This window comes from Carassius auratus, unplaced genomic scaffold (assembly GCF_003368295.1).
Source record: "Carassius auratus strain Wakin unplaced genomic scaffold, ASM336829v1 scaf_tig00023492, whole genome shotgun sequence".
Lineage (NCBI taxonomy): Eukaryota > Metazoa > Chordata > Actinopteri > Cypriniformes > Cyprinidae > Carassius > Carassius auratus.
This window is the reverse complement of record NW_020525273.1, coordinates 19,071-25,974: the sequence shown is the minus strand read 5'-3', so window position 1 is coordinate 25,974 and position 6,904 is coordinate 19,071. Positions and strand designations below refer to the sequence as shown.

At 36.1% G+C, this 6,904-nt stretch overlaps 1 pseudogene; it reads left to right on the top strand.

Moving 5' to 3' along the window:
• The first annotated feature begins 32 nt into the window (after window positions 1-32).
• LOC113077890 (pendrin-like) lies at window positions 33-6,904 on the top strand (annotated as a pseudogene).

The following is a 6,904-nucleotide window of genomic DNA, read 5'->3' as shown; positions in this document are numbered from 1 at the left end:
AGAGGTCCAGAGTTTACGAGAACAGCTGAGCAGTGCCTGCGGGTGAGTATATTGAGAAGCAACTCGATGTATCATATCATCTTCATATTCATTCATATAAAATTAATTCTCCATAGATGCACTGATAAATGGGCTGTGCAGAAGATAAAGGGCTTCTGCCAATCCTGGATTGGCTTCCTAAATACCCAGTCAAGCAATGGTTACCCGGTGATGTCGTTTCTGGGGTAACCACTGGACTAGTATGCTGTTTACAAGGTAGGATGCAATCTGTGAACAAAACCCCCAGTTTAGTATCAGCATGATGCCATTTCAATGTCATTATTTGAATTTGTTGCACAGGTGTGGCTTATGCACTGCTGGCCTCTGTAGCACCAGTCTATGGACTCTACTCTGCGTTTTTTTTCCTATTCTTACATACCTTTCTGCTGGGCACATCCAGACACATCTCTGTGGGTAGGTCTATGGCTTTATTAATAAATAACTTTCTAGTGGTATCAACCAAGCACCCTTTAAAAAAGATCTACTGCATGCATACTTCTTACTATTTTCTATTAAAGTTTCAGTGTATAACAGTAAATGCATGTTTTATTCTGTACAAATGGCATGCAGTTATTATCTTCCATATGGTTATTTTGTTATTTTATCAATTTTATGTGAAAATGTCTTGATTGTTTGTAATGCAATTCAATAGAAATAATGATTCAAGAAAATGATATTACTTTGAGTTTATTTATAATGGTACAGTATTCGATGCATTGCATACAAATATACGATCTGTGCAATTATTTATGCATATAAAATGTCTAAATAATACTAAAATAATGTGCAATGCATTCTCTTCTTCGCTATATATTTCATTTAGGTCCATTCCCTGTCACCTGTCTGATGGTGGGCTCTGTAGTTTTGACCTTAGCTCCTGATGAACCACTTTCTGCGTCCAGCGAACATCACAGCAGTGAATGAGACAGTTACCGATGAAAGGTTAATGGAGGCTGATGTTAGAGGCCGAGAGGCCCAGAGAATCATGGTGGCTTGTACCATGACAATGTTGGTTGGATTATTCCAGGTAAAGTCACAACATTCACAATTAAAACCTGTGGTAAAGAAAAACAACGAAGTTATACATTTTGTAATTGTATTATTTTACGTTAAAAAAAAATGAAGATTTTTATTTTATGTCAATCAGCAATGCATTTGAAGCCATTTCAAATTTGTTTGACTTAATCTCAGGTGGCCTATGGGGCTGATGCAGGTGGGCTTTCTAGTCAGGTATCTCTCAGACCCACTGGTAGGTGGCTTCCACCACTGCTGCTTGCCTTTCATGTCTTCATATCTCAGATTAAAACCATCCTGTCTGTTCCTATACACAACCATAATGGATGCTTCGCCTTTGCTTATGTGAGTCTCTTAAATCATTAATATCTTTACAATCTATGATATTTTTCATCTCAGACTCAAGAACTTGTGTAATGTGTGGTGTGTCTTTAATAATTTGACTAGTGTTCTCCAAAATGTTGAACTCTACTTTATAGGATGAGACCACTAGTAAAAATGGGGGGGGGGGGACTCAAACAAATTATATAATTTATAATATTTTATTTAAAATGTACTTTTTATATTTATACATTTATAAATAAATTATAAATGCACTTACATTTCATATATTATATTATATTTGTATATTCTATTTATATTACTCTTCATTTATCTTTTCCACATCTAGACCATCATTGATGTAAGTAAGAACATCAACCAACGAACATTGCGGACCTGATAGCTGGATTACTAACAATCTTCATTGTTATGGCTGTGAAAAGAGATCAACACAAAATTTCAACATAAAATCCCAGTGCCGATTCCCATAGAAGTGATTGTGGTATGTACAGTTTTCCTACAATTCTCCCATAAAAACAAACTACCGTATGCCTGTAGGGCTCTGATACGGACATGATTTTTTTTTTTTAAATAATGACTGTCATTACCTTTCACTCTTTCGAACTGTCAGACAGTGATAGCTTCTGCAGTCTCTCATGTGATGGACCTAAACTCTCAGTTCGGCGCCAGCATTGTTCACAGCCTCCCCAGGGGGTAGAGTACTTCCTGTGGCATTTCCTGCTTCCTGATGAGGGCTGGGTGCACATTCAGTCACTTTATATTGACATACTATTATTATTGTCCCTGTAATGATTTTCTGCTGTAATGTTATCTTTACAACAATGACACTGACAGACAGTTTAAAAACCCTTGTGCACTAATAACATAAAACAGTCTTAACATGTTAAAAACAATATCAGCATACTACAACAGCATAAAACACTCACAGGACAAGTAGTGTACAAAACTTTTTATGTGAATCTGTAGTAAAACAATATGTCTTCTTGTGTTTCCACAAGGTTTGCACCCCCCACAAATACCAAATATAGCACTTATTGGGAAGATTTTGGGCTCTAGTTTTTCCCACAGCAGTGGTTGGTTATGCAGTAGCAGTCTCAGTGGCCAAAGTCTACGCAGCAAAACATGATTACACAGTCGACGGCAACCAGGTATACAAAAATACTGCATGAATGTGTCGGACACTGCAATTATGCTTCCGTCCAATGGCTAAATGAGCATAGTTAAATGGTTTGTGCTGAAAACAATTTATTTTGTGCTTTTTAGGTGGCAAAACCAGCTGAGAACTACAGCTTTAGTCAGTTTCTTGCAAGAAATGTGGGTGCTATTGACAAGTACTGAGGGAAGAAAAAAGCAAGGGTGTCTGTTTTAGTGTGAAGTATTTTTCAAGTATAATAAGGGGAAGATCAGCACTCTCCCACAAATGAAAAAATTACAGTAACGTGAGGGAGACCCAGAAAGGACTAGCTGGCCTTTTAAGGTCATGTTGACCTGCCAGAACAAACCAAATTTGAGTTTGATAAAGCAGCTGATACCTTTTCTAAACTAGGTAGTGCAACATAGAGCTTCCAGGGCAAAGCTAGTGTTTATTTATTTTTAAACAAAACAAATCCTTTAAGATTCTGGTTTGGGTTTTGTTCAAGATGTATTTGCATACTGATTTTGATTGGCCTTTTAAGGTCACTTTTTTATCACCTGCCAGTACAACTTTTTTTTTTCTAAAACCAGACAGTGCAGAGCTTTAGGGTTTAGCTACTTTTTTTTAATTTCTCATTTCATTTCACATTTTGTTTTTGTTTCATTTTAACATTTTGTTTCGTGTTTTGTTTCACTTTTTGTTTTGTTTTTGCGTTTCGCTTTGTTTTGTTTCATTTTGTTATCACTTAAACAACAAAGTTTTAGGGGGCAGCTACATTTGTTTTAATTTTTTTTTAAGTTTCTAATTTTGTTTAATTTCTTGTTTTTGCTTTGTTTAACATTGCCTTTTAATTTTTTGCTTTGCTTTGCTTCATTTTGTTAGCACAGTAAACAAAACAAATCCTTGAAAACTTCAAAATGTATGTGCATTCTGATTCATTAATTTTTAAGGTCATCATCAAAAACCAAATGAATGCGAGTTTACAACAGGAGCTGGTATCACATATACATTATATAAACCATATCACAGAGTTTTAGGTATAGATTAATTTGTTTTGTGAGCACTGTAAACAAAACAAATACTTAAAGATTCAGATAAGGGGTCAGATTAAAATATATTTGCATACTGACTTGTGATTGGTCTTTAAATCATTTTTGTTCAGTGGATACCAAAAGTGAATTGCTGGTGTTTAATTGATACTTTAAAAAGCCACTTTCTCCTGCCAAAAACAGAAACGAGTCTGAGTTTGCAGCAGCTGATATCATTTCTAAACCTAGCAGAGCAGCATAGAGCTTTAGGACACAGCTACATTTGTTTTGTTAGCACTGTAATTTATTTTCATACTTTTTTGTTATTGGTATTCAAAGAATTATTTTTTTACCATAAAGAGTAATGACTGCATTTCTGGTGATTCATTGATACAGAGTCATTATAAACTGTCTGATCTGGTCTACTACACTTCTATTCCCATTAGGAGCTGATAGCTTTTGGCGTCAGCAATATTTTTGGAGGATGTTTCTCAAGCTTTGTGGCCAGCACTGCACTGTCACGGACAGCAGTACAGGAAAGCACAGGGGGGAAGAGTCAGGTAAAATGCACATGCTCTAACTCCAGCACTTTTACAAGTGTGTGTGTGTGTAAATGCAATACTTCCTGTTTAACTGTTCCCTCCTTTCACCATTGCAGGTTGCTGGTATAATCTCAGCTCTGATGGTGATGATAGTAATTTTGGCCCTTGGGCCATTTCTTCAGCCTTTGCAGAAGGTGTGGTGGAGGAGCCTAATGTTTACTATCAAAAATTCAAATACCTGCAATATTCTTCATGCAGCTCATGATGTCACCCCTCTCTGTCCCACAGTCAGTGCTGGCTGGCATTGTTATAGCCAACCTGAAGGGCATGTTCATGCAGATCTCAGAAGTGCCTGTACTCTGGAGACAGAACAGAATAGACTGTGTAAGTAACATCACAAGACTGATAAATAAGCAGAATGACATTGGCAGAAAATAGTCAGAAAAAGAGACAAGCTTTTTGAAACATCAGATATGAAAGACTGTGTACAAGTATAACAAGTTTCTGTAAAACAGTCCTTTTTGAGGTCATTACAACATTAATTAGTGTTCTGATTACCTTAAGCAAATTGAATCTTGTGGATCAATTTATTTGTATAAAAATTCGATTACACTCGTTTGACGTGAGTGCATATGAATCCTTATACTTCTGCAGCTCATCTGGATAGCTACGTGCCTGGCATCCCATTGTGCTGGGTCTAGATGTGGGTCTGCTGGCTGGTCTGGTATTTGAGATGGGCACAGTGGTGGTCAGAACACAATTGTAAGTAGCACAGATGTAAAGATTTTGGTTGTAAAGTACACAAAACTGGTAAATACTTGACACAAAGCAAATTATTTTATTTCATTTTTTAGTAGGGGTTTGGTATATATGTTGAGAAGTGTTAATTAGTGCAGCTTGATGTTTATGATATAGCTCAAACGATGAGTGTAAATATTGTCGATAATAAGCATATAATATTAATGTTAATCAAATGTATTCAATTTTATTCCAAGTAGTATAAAAAGAATAAGCACCATTAAACACAAATGAGACATTATGTAAATGTATGCAAATTAATGTGTGAGAAATCAATCGTGGTGAATTTTGTTTTTAAAGACATGTATTTGAAGATTAAACTCTTATTTTGTTCAGCCCTTCTTGTGCCACTCTTGGAAATGTCCCTAATACTGATATCTACCAAAACATGAAGGACTACAAAAATGTAAGATACACATTTTCATATTGTCAATAATAAGTAACGTGCCACAACACATGTAAATATTATATATATATATATATATATATATATATATATATATTTATATATATATATATATATATATATATATATATATATATATATATATATATATATACACATTATACATGTTTTAAACTAACATATTTCCCAAATCTTTCAGATTGATGAAATTCCTGGAATAAAGATCTTCAAGTGCAACTCACCCATTTACTTTGCTAATATCGATTATTTCAAAGAGAAGCTGAAAGAAGAGGTGAGTTCACTTTACTGTAATTCTTAAAATATGAACTATATTATTTGATTTGAGAGAAAAGACAACAACAACAACATGGTGTGTTTATTAATTCTTACAGGTGGGGTTTGATGCAGTGCGGGTGTTCAAGAAAAGAAATAAAGCTTTGAAGAAGATTCACAAACTCATTAAAAAGGAAAACTACAAGCTACAGAAGTACGTTTTGCACAACAGATTCTTGTCAAAGTATCTGTAAATCACAAACATTAGAAATTTTTTGGAATGCTTTCAAGAAAAAAAAAAAACTCAATTTGTTCACCGACCTTTTCCCGTGCTGTCCTTCACAGAATGGTTTGGTGCCAGTGGCCTCACTGGGAGTAGAAAACCAAGCCTTTGAAACAGAGCAGGTTTCTGAGCTGGACGAAGGGGCGTCTCAGTCAGACTCAGAGGTGAAGGTTCAGGTAGACTGGACTTCTGAGCTGCCTGTCAGTGTGTCAGTACCCACGGTCAATATTCACAGCCTTGTGCTGGACTTTTCTGCTGTCTCATTCCTGGACGTAGTAGCAGCCAAGTCCCTCAAACTGGTGCGTTTATTGCTTTACCTTTATTGCTCTTTACGGAGTCATTGTTCCTTTGCAATAATGCATATCCACAATATGAAAGTGACCTTCATGTCTGTATGACTTTCAGTCTTCCACAGAACACCAAAGATGATATTTTGAAAAAAAAAATTGTCTATTCAATGAAAGTCAATGGAGTCCGGTGTTGTTTTGAACCCCACTGACTTTCAACATATTGTCATCAAAATATTTTCTTGCGTGTTTCAAATAAGAGAGGTTTGTAATGATGTGGAGCAAAACCAAGCAGAAGCTAATTCGTCATTTCCCATCTTCACAGGTGGTGAAGGAATTCATACGAATTGGGGTCAGCGTCTACATTGCAGGTGGTGATGGTAAGGCCTGACTCTATAACAGTATGTTGCAACAGGCTATTGCTACAAACTCCAGCCTGATAATGGCAGGTTAGGACACGGTGAATAACCTAAAGGTTCCTTGTGTCACAGGTCAGATGGTCAGGAGAATGGAGGCCCTGTCCTTCTTTGACGAGGAGGTTACTAGAGACATTCTCTTCCTTTCTGTCCATGACGCCATTCTATTCATTCAGCTGGAAACCTCCACTGGAAATGATGAGGATCCTTTAACTGAGAAGGTAAAATTTACATTTTAATGTCAAGGGGTGACAAATACTTTTTGCAAAAAGGACATGGTGATTATATTACCTGTGTTCATGTAGATGTCCTGCATGCCAACAGTTCCATGTGTCGATTGA